Below are 25,369 nucleotides of genomic sequence, written 5' to 3' on the forward strand. Positions count from 1 at the left end.
CTTCTTCATTCATTAAACATACCAACACAAGTCTTCCAACACTCCTTTCGTGGTGCTTATTGTCTGGACTAGTTCCTCATTTTATTGTCTGCAAGTTTTTCCTTCTCGCATGAAAACATAAATATTGTATACGAACCATTCCAATCAGATCATTGCTAGAAAATTTTACAACTGAGTCTTTCCATCCTCCATCCCTGATCGTATGGTCCTTTTAGTCTTTTTCAGAGAGATATCACGGCAATATAGTGAAACCCCTCACAACCGAAATCTCAAAACACTGGAATACACGCAGGACCGAATTTGATTTAACTCCCGATACTTTCCTTCTTTAATGTCATCCTTTTCCGCTGCTGTAAATTCAAAGCCTCACCTCTGAACACGGAAACAAGATTTTACCTTGCAAAATACTCATAAGAAACGGAAGCTCAGTTGAAATTTGGAAATATATTTGTTCAATAAATTCCTGACACTAATGGCAATTAACCGGTACTGTAGTGGCCTGATCTGTGAAACAAGGTCGACAAAAATGTGTGTGTGTGTGTGTGTGTGTGTGTGTGTGTGTGTCAAAGTAATCAATATTGTTTCAGTATTTTATTTCTTTTGAGTGGTATGACGTTTCAGATACTATATTGAAGAATCCAAAACAGACAACGATTCTATTACAATTCATACAGTTACCGTCTTTGGGTCGATACAATCGCGACTTTTATAAATCGAGGACATTCAAAAGTTTTAAACTCGCTCTGATGCAAATATAAACGTTTATGAAATGTGTGATCCATGCCACATACTAGCAATTGAAATAACTAAGATAATGATATCAGGACCTGAAAATATTTTTGAATTGTGGCCAAAATGGCTATAAAGGCGGCATTTAAAATAAAGGAATCTATTGCTCTTTAGCTGATGGTCTTTAGCATATATTATTCAGGTAATTCTTCATAAAATGCGGGTAGTCAAAATAATATATATAACAATAACATCTTTCTTAACTTTATCCATTATCACACACATTGACATCTATGCACTCATGACCAGACATTCTTTCTATTTTCATTCTCTCTGTCTGTCTCACTCTCCTCTTATATAAGCAATCAGAAAGAGACGACTTCTTTTCAAATGTGAAAAAGACTCTCAAAAGAGAAACTAATTGTTAGTCCCAATAATTTTTGGGATATACGGATTTGCTCGCATTTTAGAAACGTTAAGGCATTAAATGAAAACTCAAGCTGGAGGAATCTTAATTATTCTACAATTGCTGTAATCATTAATTTACTGGGAATTTACCATTAATTTAGACATGAGTCAGGAAATGCGAAAATATTTAATAATAATAAGTAAGTATTAGCTAATTAAAACTAGTTGTATCCCCGAAAGGTTGATTGGTCGATTTATTGATTTTTTAACGGCGCATCAGCACTGTATATTTTTTAAAAAATTATAAAGGTCCTATATCGACCAGCGATATAAAAGAAGGATTGGTTGAAATGAAAAACGGTAAGATGGTAACAGTGCAAAATAAAGCTTCCCGATCAACGGGAGATGTAAATGTTCTATGTTAATGAAAAAGGACGAAAAGGTATTAAAATGGGACGGCACATATATTGCATAAAACTGCAAAAGGTGATAGCATAAAAGCCATAGTTCTGAGTAAATATTTACGGCTTTCAGGAACTCCATAATACGAGTGATGTTTATAGTATCAAAAAGTTCTTTCATGTCATGCACAGTATAATAACGATCGCGCGTAGGTTGCAGGTCAAAGCACTCTATCATGAAGTGCTTGACAGTGAATGGCTCATTGCAAGAAACACACTCTGGTGGGTCTTCACCTTTTAGTATGTGGGTGTCGGTGATATAAGTATGACCAATTCGGATTCTTGCAATGACTTCCTCCTCCCTACGCATGGTTCTGTAGGAAGGAGTCCATTCTCCTAGAGTTGGCTTGATTTCATGAAGTTTGTTATTCACGGCATCATTCCATGATGCCTGCCACTTCTGACGAAAGAACTTTCTGATACAAGGTTTAAAATCAGCATACGGTATTTTAAAATCAGATGGTTCTTGAATAAGGACCATTTTAGCAGCGCGATCTACTTTTTCGTTACCTTTAATACCAATGTGGCTAGGTAACCAACAGTATATTATATTGTGGGAGAAACTCAGCTCGGTATTTTTGACGAGTTTTTCAATAATGGGTTCTCCAGTTTTCTATTGTGTAGCGACTGGAGTACTGATAGCGAGTCGGAGAAGATGATACTGTTTAAAATATGTTTCATTTCTATATGTTGCAGAGCAAGGTCTATTGCTCTGATTTCGGCTGTAAAAATTGATGTTCCATTTGGTAAACGAACTTGCGTTACGAGATTTCCACAAACAAAGGCTGCAGCAGCCTTTTCCTCATCCTTTGATCCATCAGTGTAAATTCTGGTGATGTTTTTAAATTCGGTGAGGAGTTCATGGTAAGAGTTGTGGAAGACAGAAACGTTTGTTTCGGAATTTTTTCCATCGTGTAGCGTAAAACGGACTTTTGGTTGTTTAATTAGCCAGGGTGGTGTTTCGGAGCTGGACGTTTTCTGAATTTTAGAAAGATCTATATTTGTAGTGTCAAGGCTGGATGATATTCTAATGCCAAAGGAAGGTATGGCGTTTGGTTTATTTTCGTATAAAGTTTTGGATTTGGCTTGAAAAACAACCGAAAAAGCAGGATTCAGAGGGTTTGATTTTAATTTGAGAGCATACTGTGCGGAAAGCATTTCTCTGCGATGCGATAACGGTGGTTCATTCGCCTCAGCTAGAAGGCTTTCACACGGGGATGTTTTAAAAGCTCCAAGAGCCAGTCTTATTCCTTGATGATGAATTGGATCAAGGATTTTAAGATATGACTTTCGGGCTGAACCATACACAACGCAACCATAGTCTAGTTTGGAGCAAATAAACGTTCTATATAAATTGAGTATGACTTTTCTATCAGCACCCCAGTCAGTGTGCGCTACTACATTAAGTAGGTCAAGTGCTTTCAAGCATTTGGCTTTCAACTTTTTTAGGTCTGGAATAAAAGTCAGTTTCCTGTCAAAAATAATACCCAAATATTTTGTTTCCTCAACAACTGGAATAAGTGTTCCGTCCAGCGTGAGTTTAGGTTCATCGTGGTGTCGTCGTAATTGACAGAAATGCATGCATACTGTTTTTGATTTCGAGAATTTGAAACCGTTCGTACTAGCCCAATTTTGAATCTTGTTGATATTTTGCTATAGTTGTCTTTCAATTGTATGCATGTGCTTTGACCTATAACATCTGAGAAAATCATCAACATATAGTGAGCAATCCACACCAGGAGTCAAACACTTGGTGATGTTATTAATTTTGATATTGAAAAGTGTCACAGATAAAATACTGCCCTGGGGCACACCCATCTCTTGCTCGTGCAAATCTGAGAGAGTAGAGCCCACTCGTACCTTGAATTCTCTGTCTGAGAGGAAGTTGGATATGGAAGAGGGCAGACGGCCTTTTAGACCTAGATCGTGCAGGTCTTTTAGTATCCCGTACTTCCATGTTGTGTCATAGGCCTTTTCTAAATCAAAGAAAACCGCTACTAAACGTTCTTTCTTGATAAATGTATCGCAGTGAATGTTTCTAGTCTAACCAGATGATCGTTGGTGCTCCGGCCATATCGAAAGCCACTTTGGAAAGGAGATATTAAATTGTTAGTTTCCAGGTACCATACAAGCCGAGAATTGATCATTCGTTCCATTGTTTTGCACATCCAGCTTGTGAGTGCAATAGGTCGATAGGTCGCTATCTTTGCCGGGTTTGGGAACTGGTATTACTGTTGCTTCTTTCCATATCTTAGGTAGGTTAACAGTAATCCATAAATCATTGAAGACTTTCAAAAGAGATGTTAAAGATTATTCTGGAAGATGTCTTTAAAACTGGTAATGTATTTTGTCAGGCCCAGCGGAAGTATTATGGGCCTTGTCTAAAGCCTCCATAAGTTCTGATAGTGAAAACAGTTGGTTGTAGCTTTCCGAGTTGTTGGATGTGAATTTTAAACGTGACTTTTCTTTTTGAATTTTCAATTTTTGGAAGGCTTCGGAATAATTAGATGATCAGGAATTTTTAGAGAATGTATCAGCAAGAACATTTACTATGTCACGTTTTGAGCTAAAATTGTTATTGTTCAGTTTCAGATGTCGGAACAAATTGTGTTTTCTCTTTCTGTTTATTTTGCGGATCGTGTCCCAAACTTTCTTAATTGAGGAACGAGAGTTTAAAGAGGAAACATATTTCTTCCATGATGCTCGTTTACTTTCTTTGATTGTGCGGCGAGCTTTGGTCCGGAGAATACGATATTTACTTAAATTCTCGGGCGTCGGATGATTGTTAAATTTTTTCAAGGCTTCTCGGCGTTGCCGTATGGCATCCTTACGTTCCTTGGTGAGCCAAGGTTTTAGGGTTCTTTTACAGTTTGTTGAGGACTTGGGGATAGATTCTTCTGCAATGTCGGTTAAAAAAGATGTAAAATGCTGAATGGGGTCGTTAACATTGAAAAAATGTATCCTCATTCAGCCTAGTTTTACAGAGTGTTTCGAACTTGGCCCAGTCGGCCTTCTTTAAATTCCATTGTGGAATTGCTTCATCAATTGTAGAGTTAAGATTTACAAGGGATATTGGGAAGTGATCGCTGCTGTGAAGGTCATCAGCGACCTTCCATTCATAGTCCAAAAGCAGCGAAGGAAAACAAATTGTCAAATCGATGCATGTGTATGTACCCGTGCCTCGGTGTAAATATGTAGGTGTTTTGGTATTATATAGACACAGATCGTGTATAGAAATAAAGTCTTGAACTTTGTGACCTCTGTCACTTATATGATTTGATCCCCATAAAATGTCATGGGCATTAAAATCCCCGAGTAAAACAAACCGTGCGTTAAGCTGTTGAACAAAATTGTCGAGTTCGTTTGGTACTAGGTTAGTGTTTGGTGGTAAATAAATAGAGCAAAATGTAATCACTCGATGTATAGTGACGCTTACAGAAATGGCTTGTAAATTGGTGCTTAAATGAATGAAGCTATGAGGAGCTCTGTTGTTCACAATAACAGAAACGCCTCCTGATGCTCTATCAACATTTGGAGAGCAGGTGTTAAACAGGGAGTAGTTTTTAAATGTGATATTGTCTTTCAAGAATATTTCTTGAAGGCATAGTACCGCAGGATCATGTTCGTTTAAAAGCAGAAGAAAATCATTGTAATTTGCTTTAAGTCCTCGACAATTCCATTGTATGATAGTGTTTTTCATTATAAACGTAAATTAAAGATTGTGGAGCTAGGTTAGACCTTACGCAGAGGGAATTTGTTTTGTTATTTCTCTGGAGGAAGTACGGGGGTTAATTTTTTGTTTGTAGGTCTGGAGTTCCCTTGGGCACATGGAGAAGTTTCTTATGCATCCATGCTCTCGATGTCTCCAAACCTGTTATAAAGTTTGATGGGGTCATCTGACCCCTTTTGTTGCCTGTTTCCATGAGATTTGTTTTTGTTTTTGGTGATTTCGGTTCTTGGGTATTGCTGAAAGTAGTTTATGTAGATGCCGTGTTTCTCTGTGATTGGTAATGAAGGGTGTTTCAGCTCGGTGTTGAATCGGGTGCTTCTGTTTGTGTTTGAGCGTCCTTCGTTGTTTTAGGATTGCTCTTCACTACAGTGGAGAAGGATGGGCCAGGATGGGCTGTTTTCGCCTGTACAAGTGTTCTGGCTTGTGGATAGGGAATATTATTTGTGTATTTTACCCTCTGAATTTCCTTCTCCTGTTTCCAAGTATCGCAATCCTTGGAATTTGCGTGGTGCTCTTTTCCACAGTTGACACAATGTGGAGTTGCTCTACAGTCAGCTTCCTGATGAGAATTGTCTCCGCATCGGCCACATATTTGGCTTTTAGAGCAGCGGTCTTCGTGATGGCCGTATTTTTGACACTTATACCTTCGAAGGGGGTTTGAAATGTAGATCTCAACCTTCACTTGCAAGAAGCCAACTTTGACCACTTTGGGTACTGTTGGCTTGTTGAAGGTGAGAACAATGGTGTCGGGTCCTGCAGATTATTATTACGTTTGATACGTATTCGACGGACAGCAGTGACACCTTCACTTTTCATTCCTTCAATGATATCTGCGTCGGTGACTCCAGCCAAGTCACGACAGCTAATCACGCCTTTGGATGTATTGAGTGTGGTGTGAGCGAATGAGGTCACTGGAATATCAAAGAAAGTTTTCATTTTCTTGATATTTTCTGTCTGACCTCGTCGCTCACACTCCACAAGAAGGCAACCCGATTTCATCTTTCTTACGTTCTTTGGCGTACCAATCAATCCGGTAATAGTTTTCTCAATTACAAACGGAGAGAGTGATGCAAGCGATTTTGTGGCATCTTTAGATTGTATGACCATGAAGCGTGGAAATGACTCCACACTACATGGTTTGTCATCAGAGTCAGATAAAGGTTTCGTACGCTTGTTTTGATTTTTTGGGGAATTTTCCATTTTGGCTAGATTACAATTCAGCACCCTGCTCCCCACCCAACAAGGAGCCCAACAAGGGGACACTTTTCAAGTGCCAGGGATACACAGATGCCATACTCAGTGGATAAAATTATCTTTGATTGACCCTGAAGTCGCCAATTTCTAAGGTCGGTAAAATTACCCTCCGATTGACCCGTTAAGCCACCGCCTTCTAGGAAGTCTTCTAAGACTTGGACAAGGGAAATATAAAGCAATAGAATATAGGGGCAACGGTGGTATCAAGAGAGATACAAGGAGAAAGATAAAGAAGGTGAGAGAGTTAATAAAGACTTCCTAGGGCTCGGCGTGACCAACCGATTTGTCGGAACCGGACCCATCCCGACCACCCGTCCAAGACAAGTAGAGGCCAAAGTAGTGTATTGCATGGAAAGCCTCTGCTCAACTACCAGGATCCTTTCCTCCCCCGACACGGGACGCAACCCACGCCAAACAGGTTGCCTTTACTTAGTCGCCTTTTACGATACGTAGCGAGGCACGTCGGGCCAATTCTACAACCCCGGACCCGCAGGGGTAATCCCCGAAAGGTCATGTTTTACAAAAACACAAAAGTAAATGAGTTTGAATATTAATCTTCTTTTCATTTATTTCAGCTGACCATATCTGCCCTACAGATAAGTTTCGGTGTGACAGTGGTCACTGCATACCTGCGTCATATCGATGCGACCTTCAGAAACATTGCCCTGACTATTCTGATGAGGGAGAATGTGGTACGTTTCAACGGTGTTGTCAGCATTTGAAGATTGGGAGGTATTAAGAAAGGTCTCGCTTTTAGGAGAACGGATAGTAACTTGCTCCTGTTGATTGATATCTCCTGAATCCATTTAATGCAATAACTGTTGAATGGAAATTTATGAGAATGGAGAGACTTTATCATGGTTATAAGTGCGTATTTCAGACCCATATCTTCGGTTGTTTTTCTGACACATTTTTGAACTTCTTGGACCTAATCCTTTTATGAACTATAACTTGTGAAAGAGCAGTAAAACAGTTCACGCACCTTACTATTTATTTATAATTCCCTGGTTAGATTCGAATGCAATTATATCACTTTGCTAAATGTTCTTACAATAATAAGATTTTGTTTAAAAGGTTTTGAATGCTGAATAATTTACACAATAATGCAATTTATATATGAGACAACAATGATTATAGAATGGCACTCTTCAGGGGCATACTGTGTTCATCATATGAAAAATAACTTACTCCACGTAATGCTCATCTAATGAGAGCTAACATTAGAGACACAATGTTCAGCAGAACTCATGTTGAAATATAATCTGTGAGATGTTTCTTTTCGAACATCCACGTTCATAGAATCAGTTTTTGGCACCGTGGTAATTTCAAACATTCTAGTCATCTAAAGGCAATTTTCTTTAGAAGTCAACGGCGTAATGAACTAGATAATCAAGTATATTATGTTAATGATGTCATGAAATTGGTAATAACGTATATTAGGCTAATGATGTAATCGAAAAGAAAAAGAAGCATTGAGAGTAGTGATGTCATAAACTTGCAATGCTGCAATTCAGATTAATGATGTAATAAACTAGGCAATGACGCATATCAAACTAATGTAATGGAAAAGGTAATGACGCAATTGCGGCAAATGATGTCATGAACCATTTGTAATGTTTTGAGTTTAATTCCAATTAGGTGCTTCCTACAAGAAATCAAATGACAATGCAAAGTACAATGGTGCAAAATAGCTTTGAAATTATTAAATAGAGCCTTTTTTGTAATATATACTCAAATGATAATAAATCAAGATTTGATATGTGCAATGACAGACATCACATTTGTTGTGGTTTTGGGACAACATGATACACAGCCTGAGACAATAGTTATTGTTTCTTCAGTGATATACTAATTATTCTAAATTTTTTGCCATTCCACACTTGGCGCATTTTCAGTTAAATTTGTAAACCTGTTTATATATGTTGAACTAAAGAAGCGTAAGTGAGGGAAGATTAATGAGAACATAAACAGCATACAAAGGAAACGAAGTAGAATTGGATTCATTATTAAATCCATGCATGTTCATACATACATACAAACATATATATATATATATATGTGTGTGTGCGTGTGTGTGTGTGTGTGTGTGTGTGTGTGTGTCAAAGTAATCATTATTGTTTCAATATTCTATTTCTTACTGGGTCGCATCAAGTTTGAGATACTATATTGAAGAATCCAAAACAGACAACGATCTTATTGTAATTTAGACAGTTACCGTCATTGGTTCGATATATTCGCGAATTTTATAAATCGAGGACATTAAAAAAATTTAACCTCGGTATGATGCAGATATAAACTTGTATGAAATTTATGATCCATGCCACATAATAACGATTGAAATCACTGAGATAATGATATCACAACATGAAATCATTTTTTGAATGGTGGCCAAAATGGCTATAAAGACGGCACTTAAGGTAAAAGAATATATTGCTCCGTAACTATGGTCATCGTCCCTTCTTCATTCATTAAACATACCAACAGAAGTCTTCCCGAATTCATTTGGTGGTTCTTATTGTCTGGAATAGCTCCTCGTTTGATTGTCTGCAAGTTTTTCCTTCTTGCATCAAAACATAAACATTGTATACGAACCATTCCAATCATATCATTAGTAGCTGAATTTTACAACTGAGTATTTCCATCCTCCATCCATGATCTTATGGTCCTTTGAGGTTTTTTTTTCAGAGAGATATAACGACAATATAGTGAACCCCCTCACAACCGAAACCTCAGAATACTGGCATACACGCAGGACCGAATTTGATTTAACGTCATATACTTTCCTTCTTTAATGTCAACCTTTTCCGCTGCTGCAAATTCAAAGACTCACCTCTGTACACCGAAACAAGAATTTGCCTTGAAAAATACTCATAAGAAACGAAAGCTCAGTTGAAATTTTGAATTAAATTTGTTTAAAAAATTACTGACACACTCTATAACAGATTAATGATAAATAGCCGGTACTGTAGTGGCCTGATCTGTGAAACAAGGACGATGAAAATGTGTGTGTGTGTGTGTGTGTGTGTGTGTGTGTGTGTGTGTGGCAAAGTAATCAATGTTATTTCAATATTCTATTTCTTTTGAGTGGCATGACGTTTGAGATACTATATTGAAAAATCCAAAACAGACAACAATCCTATTACATTTTATACAGTTGCCGTCTTTTGTTCGATACAATCGCGACTTTTATACATCGGGGACATTCAAAAGTTTTAAACTCGCTCTGATGCAAATATAAACGTTTATGAAATGTGTGATCCATGTCACATACTAGCGATTGAAATAACTAAGAGAATGATATCTGGAACTGAAAACATCTTTGAATTGAGGCCAAAATGGCAATAAAGACGGCATTTAAAGTAAAATAATATATTGGTCTTTAGCTCATGGTCTTAAACATATATTGTTCAGGTAATTCTTCATAAAATGCATGTAGTCAAAATAATATATAGTACAATAACATCTTTCTTGACTTTATCCATTATTACACATACTGACATATATGCACTCATAACCACACATTCTTTCTATTTTCATTATCAATGTGTGTCTAACTCTTCTCTTACATAAACAGTCCGAAAGAGACTTCTTTTCAAATGTGAAAAAGACTCTCAAAAGAGAAACAAATTGTGAATCCCAATAATTTTTGGGATACACGGATTTATTCGCATTCTAGAAACGTTAAGGCATTAAATGAAAACTCAAGCTGGAGGAATCTTAATTATTCTACAATTGCTCTAATTTATTTATTTACTGGGAATTTGCCTTTAATTTAGACAAGTTGCATGAAATGAGAAATTACTCAATAATAATAAGTAAGTATTAGCTAATTAAAATTAATTATATCCCGGAAAGGTCATGTTTTACAAAAACACAAAAGTAAATAAGTTCGAATATTAATCTTGTTCTCATTTATTTCAGCTGACCATACTTGTCCTACAGATGAGTTTCGGTGTGACAGTGGTCAATGCATACGTGCGTCAGATCGATGCAACCATTATGAAAATTGCCGTGACGGCTCTGATGAGAGAAAATGTGGTACGTTTCAACGGTCTTGTCAGCATTTGAAGATTGGGAGGTATTAAGAAAGGTCTCGCTTATAGGAGAACGGATTGTAACTTGCTCCTGTTGATTGATATCTCCTGAATCCATTTACTGCAGTAACTGTTGAATAGACATTTTTGAGAATTGAAAGACTTTATCATGGTTATATGTGTGTATTTCAGATTCATATCTTTGGACGTTTCACTGACGCATTTGTGAACTTTTGAACCTTGTTCTTTTATGAACAAATACTTAGTCAAAAGAAACCAAAGTCACATGAGGCAAAGCGGTGAAACAGTTCAAGCTCCTTCTATTTACATATAGATACCCTGATTATATTTCTTAGAATTACATCACTTTGTTAATATTTCTTACAATTATAAGATTTTGTCTTCAAAGTTTTGAATGTTGGAAAATGTACACGATAAAATATTGATTGATTGATTGATTTTATTTTTAGCGGCGCATCAAAACTATAAGGATATTTAGCGCCAAACAAAATGTTATATGTATAATCTTTTAAATATTATGATAAGTCTCATATCGACCAGCGATATTAAAACACAAATAGTTGAAATTAAAACGGGAAGATTAATGAGAACATAAATAGCATACAAACGAAACGAAGTAGAAGGGATTTATTATTAAATCCATGCATGTTCATATATATATATATATATATATATATATATATATATATATATATATGTGTGTGTGTGTGTGTGTGTGTGTGTGTGTGTGTGTGTCAAAGTAATTAACATTGTTTCAATATTCTATTTCTTCATGGGTGGCATGAAGTGTGATATACTATATTGATGACTCCAAAACAGACAACGATCTTATTGTAATTTAGACAGTTACCGTCATTGGTTCGATATATTCGCGAATTTTATAAATCAAGGACATTAAAAACGTTTAAACTCGGTATGATGCAAATATAAACTTGTATGACATTCGTGATCGATGTCACATAATAACGATCGAAATCACTGAGATAATGATATCAGGACATGAAATCATTTTTTGAATGGTGGCCAAATGGCTATAAAGACGGCAATTAAGGTAAAAGTATATATTGCTCAGTAACTATGGTCTTAGTCCCTTCTTCATTCATTAAACATACCAATACAAGTCTTCCAAAATTCCTTTGGTGGTGCTTATTGTCTGGAATAGTTCCTCATTTTATTGTCTGCAAGGTTTTCCTTCTTGCATGAAAACATAAATATTGTATACGATCCATTCCAATCATATCATTGGTAACTGAATTTTACAAATGAGTCTTTCCATCTTCCATCCCTGTTCTTATGGTCCTTTTATTCTTTTTCAGAGAGTTATAACGACAATATAGTGAAACCCCTCACAACCGAAATCTCAAAACACTGGAATACACACAGGACCAAATTTGATTTAACACCCGATACTTTCCTTCTTTAATGTAATCCTTTTCCGCTGCTGTAATTCAAAGCCTCACCTCTTTAAACCGAAACAAGATTTTACCTTGAAAAATACTCATAAGATAGGGAAGCTCAGTTGAAATTTGTTTAAGAAATTCCTGACACACTCTATAACAGAATAATGACAATTAACCGGTACTGTAGTGGCCTGATCTGTGAAACAAGGACGCGGAAAATGTATGTGTGTGTGTGTGTTAAAGTAATCAATATTGTTTCAATATTCTATTTCTTTTGAGTGGTATGACGTTTGAGATACTATAGTGAGGAATCCAAAACAGACAACGATCCTATTACAATTTATACAGTTACCGTCTTTTGTTCGATACAATCGCGACTTTTATACATCGGGGACATTCAAAAGTTTTAAACTCGGTCTGATGCAAATATAAACGTTTATGAAATTTGTGATCCATGCCACATACTAGCAATTGAAATAACTAAGAATGATATCTGGAACTGAAAACATCTTTGAATTGTGGCCAAAATGGCAATAAAGACGGCCTTTAAAATAAAAGAATATATTGGTCTTTAGCTGATGGTCTTAAACATATATTGTTCAGGTAATTCTTCATACAATGCATGTAGTCAAAATAATATATAGTACAATAACATCTTTCTTAACTTTATCCATTATTAACCACACTAACATCTATGCACTCATGACCACACATTCTTTCTATTTTCATTCTCTCTGTCTGTCTAACTCTACTCTTACATAAGCAGTCAGAAAGAGACTTCTTTTCAAATGTGAAAAAGACTCTCAAAAGAGTTACAAACTGTGAGTCCCAACAAGTTTTGGTATATACGGATTTGCTCGCATTTTAGAAACGTTAAGGCATTAAATAAAAACTCAAGCTGGAGGAATCTTAATTATTCTACAATTGCTCTAATTATTTAGTTACTGGGAATCTACCTTTAATTTAGACAAGTGGCAGGAAATGCGAAAATATTTAATAATAACACAAAAGTAAATGAAGTTCGAATATTAATCTTCTTTTCATTTATTTCAGCTGACCATACTTGCCCTACAGATAAGTTTCGGTGTGACAGTGGTCACTGCATACCTGCGTCAGATCGATGCGACCTTTATGAAGATTGCCATGACAAGTCTGATGAGAGAGAATGTGGTACGTTTCACGGTCTTGTCAGCATTTGAAGATTGGGAGGTATTAAGAAAGGTCTCGCTTTTAGGAGAACGGATTATAATTTGCTACTGTTCATTGACAACTCTTTGAATACATTTAATGCAGTAACTGTTGATTGGAAATTTATGAGATTTGAAAGACTTTATCATGGTTATATGTGCGTATAGCTGACGGTCTTTAGCATATATTGTTCAGGTAATTCTTCATAAAATGCGGTTAGTCAAAATAATATATAGTACAATAACATCTTTCTTGACTTTATCCATTATTACACATACTGACATCTATGCACTCATAACCACACATTCTTTCTATTTTCATTATCAATGTGTGTCTAACTCTTCTCTTACATAAACAGTCCGAAAGAGACTTCTTTTCAAATGTGAAAAAAACTCTCAAAAGAGAAACAAATTGTGAATCCCAATAATTTTTGGGATACACGGATTTATTCGCATTCTAGAAACGTTAAGGCATTAAATGAAAACTCAAGCTGGAGGAATCTTAATTATTCTACAATTGCTCTAATTTATTTATTTACTGGGAATTTGCCTTTAATTTAGACAAGTTGCATGAAATGAGAAATTACTCAATAATAATAAGTAAGTATTAGCTAATTAAAATTAGTTATATCCCGGAAAGGTCATGTTTTACAAAAACACAAAAGTAAATAAGTTCGAATATTAATCTTGTTCTCATTTATTTCAGCTGACCATACTTGTCCTACAGATCAGTTTCGGTGTGACAGTGGTCAATGCATACGTGCGTCAGATCGATGCAACCATTATGAAAATTGCCGTGACGGCTCTGATGAGAGAAAATGTGGTACGTTTCAACGGTCTTGTCAGCATTTGAAGATTGGGAGGTATTAAGAAAGGTCTCGCTTATAGGAGAACGGATTGTAACTTGCTCCTGTTGATTGATATCTCCTGAATCCATTTACTGCAGTAACTGTTGAATAGACATTTTTGAGAATTGAAAGACTTTATCATGGTTATATGTGTGTATTTCAGACTCATATCTTTGGACGTTTCACTGACGCATTTGTGAACTTTTGAACCTTGTTCTTTTATGAACAAATACTTAGTCAAAAGAAACCAAAGTCACATGAGGCAAAGCGGTGAAACAAATCAAGCTCCTTCTATTTACATATAGATACCCTGATTATATTTTCTTAGAATTACATCACTTTCTTAATATTTCTTACAATTATAAGATTTTGTCTTCAAAGTTTTGGATGTTGGAAGATGTACACGATAAAACATTGATTGATTGATTGATTTTATTTTTAACGGCGCATCAGCACTGTAAGGCTATTTAGCGCCAAACAAAATGTTATATGTATAATCTTTTAAATATTATGATAAGTCTCATATCGACCAGCGATATTAAAACACAAATAGTTGAAATTAAAACGGTAAGATGGTAACGGTGAAAAATAAAGTTTCCCGATCAACGGGGGATGTAAATGTTGTATGTTGGTGAAAAATGATGAAAAGGTATTAAAAAGGGACGGCATATATATTGCATAAAACTGCAAAAGGTGACAGCATACAAGTTAGAGTTTAGAGTAAATATTTACTGCATTCAGGAACTCTATAATACGAGTGATGTTTATAGTATCAGAAAGTTCTTTCATGTCATGCACAATGTAATAACGATCGCGCGTAGGCTGCAGGTCAAAACACTCTATCATAAAGTGCTTAACAATGAATGGTTCATCGCAAGAAACGCACTCTGGTGGGTCTTCACCTTTTACTATGTAGGAACTGGTAATATAAGTATGACCAATTCGGATTCTTGCAATGACTACCTCCTCCCTACGCATGGTTCTGTATGAAGGAGTCTCCTCTCCTAGAGTTGGTTTGATTGCATGAAGTTTGTTATTCACGGCATCATTCCATGATGCCTGCCACTTCTGACGAAAGAACTTTCTGATACAAGGTTTAAAATCAGTATAAGGTATTTTGAAATCAGGTGGTTCTTGAGTAAGAGTTATTTTAGCAGCGCGATCTGCTTTTTCGTTACCTTTAATACCAATATGGTCAGGTAACCAACAGTATATTATATTGTGGTAGACACTCAGCTCGGTATTTTTGACGAGTATGTTTTTCAATAATGCTTTCTCCAGTTTTCTATTGCGTAGTGACTGGAGCACTGATAGCGAGTCGGAGAAGATGATACTTTTTAAAATATGTTTCTTTTCTATATGTTGCAGAGCAAGGTCTATTGCTCTGATTTCGGCTGTAAAAATTGATGTTCCATTTAGTAAGCGAACTTGCGTTACGAGATTTCCACAAACAAAGGCTGCAACAGCCTTTTCCTCATCCTTTGATCCATCAGTGTAAATTCGTGTGTAGTTTTTAAATTCGGTGAGGAGTTCATGGTAAAAGTTGTGGAAGATAGAAGGGTTTGTTTCGGATTTTTTTCCATCGTGTAGCGTAAAACGTACTTTTGGTTGTTTAATTAGCCAGGGTGGTGTTTCGGAGATATACGTTTTCTGAATTTTAGAAAGATCTATATTTGTAGTGTCAAGGCTGGATGATATTCTAATGCCAAAGGAAGGTATGGCGTTTGGTTTATTTTCGTATAAAATTTTGTATGTGGGTTGAAAAACAGCCGAAAAAGCAGGATTCAGAGGGTTTGATTTTAATTTGAGAGCATACTGTGCGGAAAGCAGTTCTCTACGATTTGATAACGTTGGTTCGTTCTCTTCAGCTAGAAGACTTTCACACGGGGATGTTTTAAACGCTCCCAGAGCCAGTCTTATTCCTTGATGATGAATTGGATCAAACATTTTAAGATATGACTTTCGGGCTGAACCATACACAACGCAACCGTAGTCTAGTTTGGAGCGAATAAACGTTCTATATAAATTGAGTATGACTTTTCTATCAGCACCCCAGTCAGTGTGCGCTACTACATTAAGTATGTCAAGTGCTTTTAAGCACATGGCTTCCAAATTCTTTAGGTGTGGAAAAAAGTCAGTTTTCTGTCAAAGACTAAACGTAAAAAATTTGTTTCCTCAACAACTGGAATAGGTGTTCCGTCCAGCGTGAGTTTAGGATCATCGTGGTGTCGTCGTAATTAACAGAAATGCATGGATACCGTTTTTGATTTCGAGAATTTGAAACCGTTCGTACCAGTACAAATTTGAATCTTGTTGTTATTTTGCTGCAGTTGTCTTTCAATTGTATGCATGTGCTTTGACCTATAACATCTGAGAAAATCATCAACATATAGTGAGCAATCCACACCAGGAGTCAAACACTTGGTGATGTTATTAATTTTGATATTGAAAAGTGTCACAGATAAAATACTGCCCTGGGGCACACCCATCTCTTGCTCGTGCAAATCTGAGAGAGTAGAGCCCACTCGTACCTTGAATTCTCTGTCTGAGAGGAAGTTGGATATGGAAGAGGGCAGACGGCCTTTTAGACCTAGATCGTGCAGGTCTTTTAGTATCCCGTACTTCCATGTTGTGTCATAGGCCTTTTCTAAATCAAAGAAAACCGCTACTAAATGTTCTTTCTTGGTAAATGCATTGCGAATGAATGTTTCTAGTCTAACCAGATGATCGTTGGTGCTCCGTCCATAACGAAAGCCACTTTGGAAAGGAGATATTAAATTGTTAGTTTCCAGGTACCATACAAGCCGAGAATTGATCATTCGTTCCATTGTTTTGCACATCCAGCTTGTGAGTGCAATAGGTCGATAGTTGGTAGGATCTTCGCTATCTTTACCGGGTTTGGGAACTGGTATTACTGTTGCTTCTTTCCATATCTTAGGTAGATTACCAGCAATCCATAAATCATTGAAGAGTTTCAAAAGAGATGTTAAAGATGATTCTGGAAGATGTTTTATAAACTGGTAATGTACTTTGTCAGGCCCAGCGGAAGTATCATGGGCCTTGTCTAAAGCCTCCATAAGTTCTGATAGTGAAAATAGTTGGTTCTAACTTTCCGAGTTGTTGGATGTGAATTTTAAACGTGACTTTTCTTTTTCTGATTTCAGTTTTTGAAAGGCTTCGGAATAATTAGATGATGAGGAATTTTTAGAGAATGTATCAGCAAGAACATTTACTATTTCACGTTTTGAGCTAAAATTGTTATTGTTCAGTTTCAGATGTCGGAAAAAATTGTTTTCTCTTTCTATTTATTTTGTGGATCGTGTCCCAAACTTTCTTAATTGAGGAACGAGAGTTTAAAGAGGAAACATATTTCTTCCGTGATGCTCGTTTACTTTCTTTGATTGTGCGGCGAGCTTTGGCCCGGAGAATACGATATTTACTTAAATTCTCGGGCGTCGGATGATCGTTAAATTTTATCAAGGCTTCTCGGTGTTGTCGTATGGGTTCCTTACATTCCTTAGTGAGCCAAGGTTTTAGGGGTCTTTTACAGTTTGTTGAGGACCTGGGGATAGATTCTTCTGCAATGTCGGTTAAAATAGATGTAAAATGCTGAATGGGGTCGTTAACATTGAAAAATGTATCCTCATTCTACCTAGTTTTACAGAGTGTTTCAAACTTGGCCCAGTCGGCCTTCTTTAAATTCCATTGTGGAATTACTTCATCAATTGTAGAGTTAAGATTTACAAGAGAGATTGGGAAGTGATCGCTGCTGTGAAGGTCATCAGCGACCTTCCATTCATAGTCCAAAAGCAGCGAAGGAGAACAAATTGTCAAATCAATGCATATGCATGTACCCGTGCCTCGGTGTAAATATGTCGGTGTTTTGGAGTTATATAGACACAGATCGTGTCTGGAAACAAAGTCTTAAACTTTGTGAGCTCTGTCACTTATATGATTTGATCCCCATAAAATGTCATAGGCATTAAAATCCCGGAGTAAAACAAAGGGTGCGTGAAGCTGTTGAACAAAATTGTCGAGTTCGTTTGGTACTAGGTTAGTGTTTGGTGGTAAATAAATAGAGCAAAATGTAATCACTCGATGTATAGTGACGCTTACAGCAATGCCTTGTAAATTGGTGTTTAAATGAATGAAGCTATGAGGAGCTCTGTTGTTCACAATAACAGAAACGCCTCCTGATGCTCTATCAACATTTGGAGAGCAGGTGTTAAACAGGGAGTAGTTTTTAAATGTGATATTGTCCGTATCTTTCAAGAATGTTTCTTGAAGGCATAGTACCGCAGGATCATGTTCGTTTAAAAGCAGGTGAATATCATTGTAATTTGCTTTAAGTCCTCGACAATTCCGTTGTATGATAGTGTTTTTCATTATAAATTTAAATTAAAGATTGTGGAGCTAGATTAGACCTTTCGCAGAGGGAATTTGTTTTGTTATTTCTCTGGAGGAAGTACGGGGGTGAATTTTTTGTTTGTAGGTCTGGAGTTCCCTTGGGCGCATGGAGCAGTTTCTTCTGCATCCATGCTCTCGATGTCTCCAAGCCTGTTATAAAGATTGATGGGGTCATCTGATTACTTTTGTTGCCTGGTTCCATGAGATTTGTTTTTGTTTTTGGTGATTTCGGTTGTTAGGTATTGCTGAAAGTAGTTTATGTAGATGCCGTGTTTCTCTGTGATTGGTAATGAGGGGTGCTTGAGCTCGGTGTTGAATGGGGTGCTTCTGTTTGTGTTTGAGCGTCCTTCGTTGTTTTAGGATTGCTCTTCACTACAGTGGAGAAGGATGGGCCAGGATGGGCTGTTTTCTCCTGTACAAATTTTCTGGCTTCTGGATAGGGAATATTACTTGTGTATTTTACCCTCTGAATTTCCTTCTCCTGTTTCCAAGTATCGGCAGTCCTTGGAATTTGCGTGGTTCCCTTTTCCACAGTTGACACAACGCGGAGTTGCTCTACAGTCAGCTTCCTGATGAGAATTGTCTCCGCATCGGCCACATATTTGGCTTTTAGAGCAGCGGTCTTCCTGATGGCCGTATTTTTGACACTTATAACTTCGAAGGGGGTTTGGAATGTAGATCTCAACCTTCACTTGCAATAAGACAACTTTGACCACTTTGGGTACTGTTGGCTTGTTGAAGGTGAGAACAATGGTGTCGGTGTCCTGCAGATTATTATTACGTTTGATGCGTATTCGACGGACAGCAGTGACACCTTCACTTTTCATTCCTTCAATGATATCTGCGTCGGTGACTCCAGCCAAGTCACGACAGCTAAACACGCCTTTGGATGTATTGAGTGTGGTGTGAGCGAATGAGGTCACTGGAATATCAAAGAAAGTTTTCATTTTCTTGCTGTTGTCTGTCTGACCTCGTCGCTCACACTCCACAAGAAGGTAACCCGATTTCATCTTTTTTACGTTCTTTGGCGTACCAATCAATCCGGTAATAGTTTTCTCAATTACAAACGGAGAGAGTGAAGCAAGAGATTTTGTGGTATCTTTAGATTGTATGACCATGAAGCGTGGAAATGACTCCACACTACATAGTTTGTCATCAGAGTCAGATAAAGGTTTCGTACGCTTGTTTTGATTTTTTTGGGAATTTTCCATTTTGGCTAGATTAAAATTCAGCACCATTGCCCCCCGCCCACCAAGGAGCCCAACAAGGGGACACTTTTCAAGTGCCAGGGATACACAGATGCCATACTCAGTTGATAAAATTACCTTTGATTGACCCTGAAGTCGCCAATTTCTAAGGTCGGTAAAATTACCCCCCGATTGACCCGTTAAGCCACCGCCTTCTAGGAAGTCTTAGGGAAATATAAAGCAATAGAATATAGGGGCAACGGTGGTATCAAGAGAGATACAAGGAGAAAGATAAAGAAGGTGAGAGAGTTAATAAAGACTTCCTAGGGCTCGGCGTGACCAACCGATTTGTCGGAACCGGACCCATCCCGACCACCCGTCCAAGTAGAGGCCAAAGTAGTGTATTGCATGGAAAGCCTCTGCTCAACTACCAGGATCCTTTCCTCACCCGACACGGGACGCAACCCACGGCAAACAGGTTGCCTCTACTTTGTCGCCTTTTACGACACGTAGCGAGGCATATCGGGCCAATTCTACAACCCGTACCCGCCTGGGGACACGATGAAACAATTTAGATATATGACAGTGATTGTAGCAGAGCACTTTTCAGGGACACATTATGTTCGTCCTATGAGAAATAACATATTGAACGCAATGCTCTTCATTTGACAGTTTACAATATAAGTCAACGGCGTAATGAACTAGATAATCAAGTATATTATGGTAATGATGTCATGAAATTGGTAATAATGTATATTAGGCTTATGATGTAATGAAAAAGGAAAGAAGCATTCAGAGTAGTGATGTCATAGACTTGCAATGTTGCAATTCAGATGTTGTAATGAATTAGGTAATGACGCATATCAAACTAATGAAATGGAAAAGGTTATGATGCATATGCTGGTAATGATATCATGAACCATTTCTAATGTTTTGAGTTTAATTTCAATTTGGTGTTTCCTACAAGGAATCAAATGACAATGCAAAACAAAATGGAGAAAAATAGCTTTTAAATCATTAAATAGAGCCGTTTTTTAATATATACTCAAATGATAATAAAATCATGTATTATATGTTCTCTGCAATCATTAAATATTTCCAAAACTTGAATGATGTAAACATTTAAAGCTCCCTCTAGAGGAAAATGTACTTGTGTCATTTAGGGGAAGCTATAATGACTAATATTCCCGACACGACGCTTTGAATAGTATTCAGTGTCAATGGTATAAAGTTAATTGGGAAGGTTCTATCACAACATTTGTCGGCACAACCAGCACCCTCGAATTCCTTGATTAATTTAAATATTACATATTTATTTGATAACCTTGGCTATTAAAAAAGTCTCTACACATCTATTCATAATTCGATGAATATATGTATAAATAGTAAATAAGATGAAATTAAACATACATGCATTAGTAGTAAAATTAATTTAATATATGACGAGAATAACATGAAAGAAATGCATACACTTTTGGAGTTTTAGCTGAACATTATTCAGGGACCATATCATGTGTGATACGTATCGTAAAAACTATTAGTATGATCCATGTATGTATGGGTCAGGTCAAGCTACATTTGGTACATTAAGTAACAGTAGACGGTACTAGCTGTGACTGTTGACCCAGAGTGGCCAGCTACACAAGAATCTCTCTGGAAAGTCTACACTGTTGGATCAGACAGATAAGCTCACCTGGACAGCTATGTATTCACACCCTTGACTGCATTAGCTAAGGTTCAGTAGGTCCTGATGACATTTCGTTTCATTTAGACTCTTCGCAAAACCGTTCGATGTTGTCGTGCTACTGATTCAGACAGGCCTTGACTCTGCATAGCAATCCTTCACTAAAATCCAACGCACGAACAAGACATGAGATCACCCTTTCCCCCAGTAGATACTTCAAGTTCTGTTACAATCAGAGAGTGGCAGTGCATCATGGGTGGATGTACTGAGAGGTCGAGCTGGAGACACGCACAATGGCAGCTCAGAGCATGCGGTTGCTTTTCTCTGGACCAAAGCAGCAGTGCAACAGGGCATACCCTCCTTAGGATCACAATGCTCACCTCTAAAGCATGAGAAAGGGTTAGGAAAAGGTGCCACCATATTGTTTGCTTCACCTTAATCCTGGTAATTATACCACGGCTGATGGGGATCCCATCTTAGCGTTGACAAATCACATCAAAAGAAATAGTGGACGCCAGATAGATTACAGAGAAGAACAGCTATATTTGGTAGAGAACTGGCCGCATTCAAAATCAAAGAGCAGTCCTGAGTGAAACTTGCCTGAGGAAAGAAAACTCAGTGAATTAAGAGTCGGTTATACCTTCTTTTGTAGTGGTCAGAGTCAAAAGGAGTAACGTGAAACTCTTATTTGGTTTGCCATCAAATAACAGCTAGTCAGCAAGCTTACAAATCTCCCAAAATTGGTGATAACAGAGTCATCCAAATGATATTCCCACTGTCTTGTGATAGACATGCAATTATCATCATTGTCTATTAAAACAATGCGTAACCAAGATGAGAGCAATGAAGATTTATATAAAACCATGGAGTCTATTATCCCAGAAGTGGTAAAGGCAGACAAGCTCATCATCCTTGGTGATTTTTAGGTTAAAGTTTGCACAGATAACCAGACATGGCCAGGCGTCACTGACAAAAACGGCTCTGGGAAATGCAGAAGGAACATCGTAACGAGGAAGTGCCCTGACCAAGTTATCCGTATCACCGACGCAGTCATCTGTATGCTAAACTGGAGAAAGACCAGTAATCCAAGCACTGACATCTCACTAAGTGAATCATCTTCTTGAAAAGAGACAGGCTTGATGTACGAGTGACGAAGACCATGTCAAGTGCAAAATGCTGGACTGACAACAGACTCAGAGTCTATAAGATCAATATCCGGATTCAGTCTAGTAGACAACTACAAGACAAAAGGGCGGTCATCAATTTAAAACAGGATAATGTGAAGTAGCCCTTTATTGAAAACATGTCTTCCAGTTATTATTAATACAGGGTACCAAAACGTGTTTATCCCTGGGGTTACCCACCAATAGTCACTATGGGAAAAATAAAATCAGTCATTATATCCAGAATTAATCGGGAATTCAACACTTGGACTCTCTTCTAAGATAATCCGAAAAATCTGGAGTAAATCTTAAAAAGATCCTGACTATTTCCTTGACTGTTTAAATAAATTAAAATTTAATTTATGTTGGTCGTGTCGGAAATCAACGTTCTGGCCTAGATTGAATGCAGTTATCTATTTTATGCTAGGATGTGAATTACTAGATTCTCTAAGAGAAATAATTCTGATAATTAATTAGAATGATATACAAAATATAGTTTTCCAGTGCACTCGTTTTTATCAGTCTGACCAATAAATTTAGAACTATTTCCTGACGTACGTGGACTAATGGTGTGCAGACGGAACAAGTTCACACCCAACCATCTGCACTTACTCCTTTTTTCTTTTTCTTACAATGTTTCTTTTACATGGACTTTGAAAGTAAAATTATGCTTATACTGACATTTTAATGTTTCATATGCTTCAGACCGAATTATAACAGTATTGGTTTGGAAATAATTTATCCAGCTGATAGTATTGATGCCGCATTCAAAAAAATAAATTCCCTTACACATCTTGAATCATTGAAATGTACAGTCAGTGAATACTATTGCAATGTCATTCCTTTTCTTACTGAGTATAATACTAACAATATAGGGTTAGTGTTTATGACAAAGGATCAATTGCTTGAATTTCCATATAGTATTACCTTTCTGAAGCGAAGGCATCTTAACAAAGCAAGAGGTAAAGAATGTTCTGATTCATTACTTGATGGGAAAGGAAATTTTGGATGATCATGCTTTGGGTTTGATCAGTAACTCTCTATTTGGTTTTGGTAGGAAATTAAGGTAATTACAGCTTAAAAAAACAAATGGAATAGGAGTTAAGAATACTTCATCTTCAGAAGGAAATAATTGGATGCCCCCCCCCCCAAAAAAACCCACGAAAAATCAGTGAGCATAAAAGAAAATGCAGGTTCGGATAGAGAGCGAGGGATTTAATAGTAGAATATCAAAGGAAGTACAATTAAAAAACAAAAAAAACAAATGTAAATGGAATAGGAATTAAGAAAGTTTTAGCTTCAAAAGGAAGTGATAAAAACTTTAAATTCACAGAGAGAGAAAAATACAAATATACAGTGAGCTGAAACGCAAATGCATATGCAGCAAGAGAGAGATATATGATTACAGTTGAACAGAGAAGTAAGAACAATACAGTATAGAGTATATATAAAAAAAACTGTTTACGGAGCACTCCCCCCCCCCCTTTACACGCAAGTTCATGTTTTGATCTTAGCAGAAATATCAGGCTAGTACACGAAAAAAGAAATAGAGATAGACTTTCTTCACTTTGAAATAATTAGTGAAAACTTGAAATGTCCAAGAGAACATTTGACTTTATGATAACAAATTGTACTTACTGGCAAAGCTCGTGAAGTCTGCACTTCCCATCAGTGCAATAGAGTGCTGATTATGATATGGGTAAGGAATATATATTCAAGCTGTATGAGTTGGTACCTGAATCATATCAACAAATGTTCCAAATGTATAGCAAAAAGAAACTGCATAAACCTAAGTTGAAATTGCAAGGGAAAAATAAAAACTCTTTGAGATGGTGCTCAGCTAAGAGGACTGATACAGATTGTGATAACCTCATACAACTCATGTTAATAGGAGATTCTTCAAAAATCGTAGAATGGTGATGTTAAAATCTAAAAGAGCAGAAAGTGAAAACGTTGGAATATACACTCAGCTGATGATTATACTTTGACTCACAAAGTTTCATTTATTATTAAGGCGTTCTCTAAGCAGAGTTTGAATCAAAGGGCATCACAGTCTTATACGAGTACCTTAAAATCTCAATCCAGAACAACGTTTATAAATCAAACATCTGATAAGATTCACTATAAATACGTATCTCTTCCTACGTGCATTTATTGTTAAAAGAAAGGGCATTACATTAATAATTACTACAGGCTGAAAAGTAAGCAACATAATAAAGACAGAGCTCTTCCAAATGATCTTACTTCAATGAGATCAAGGTTACGGTTGCATTAGTTGTGTCAATCAAACTCCAGTCTCACTATGTTTTGAAGACATATGAACCATTCACGTCACAAGGTTCTATATCACATTTTAGGGATTCTGCAACACCTGCCTATTAAGGAACACCGGATTTTCCCCCGAGTCTTTTGGTATCAGGTATATTGCGTTTGTCCGGGAAGCCTTCATGTGGTGAACGTATTCTTATTCAGGGAGTGTTTTAGCAGTGATTGCTTTACCCATTGAAGGCATTGATAAATTATAAGGCAATGTCTTAGCTGGATATAACGTTGTGGTTAATCCACTAAAAACTGGCAAGCCTGGATCTTAACGTTGATCATGCTGAGCATGAAATACTTGATTTTTATCCTGCTTGTGCATTTACCAGGACTATGGCAAAACGAGCTACTGAGAATGATCTTAGTCAGAAAAGTATTCCTTCAACTGACACATTAATTGGTCAATATTTGATGATGACACGTTTGCTCCTGGTATTGATCAATCAACATGTATTGCTCACAGCGATCCTCTTTATTCTACTCATTCTCTCTATTTTAATAAGAGTGACTTTAAAACAAATTGCTCATTGTCAAACG

This window comes from Sinohyriopsis cumingii, unplaced genomic scaffold (assembly GCF_028554795.1).
Source record: "Sinohyriopsis cumingii isolate HCF-2022 unplaced genomic scaffold, ASM2855479v2 utg001621l, whole genome shotgun sequence".
NCBI classification, from domain to species: Eukaryota; Metazoa; Mollusca; class Bivalvia; order Unionida; family Unionidae; genus Sinohyriopsis; species Sinohyriopsis cumingii.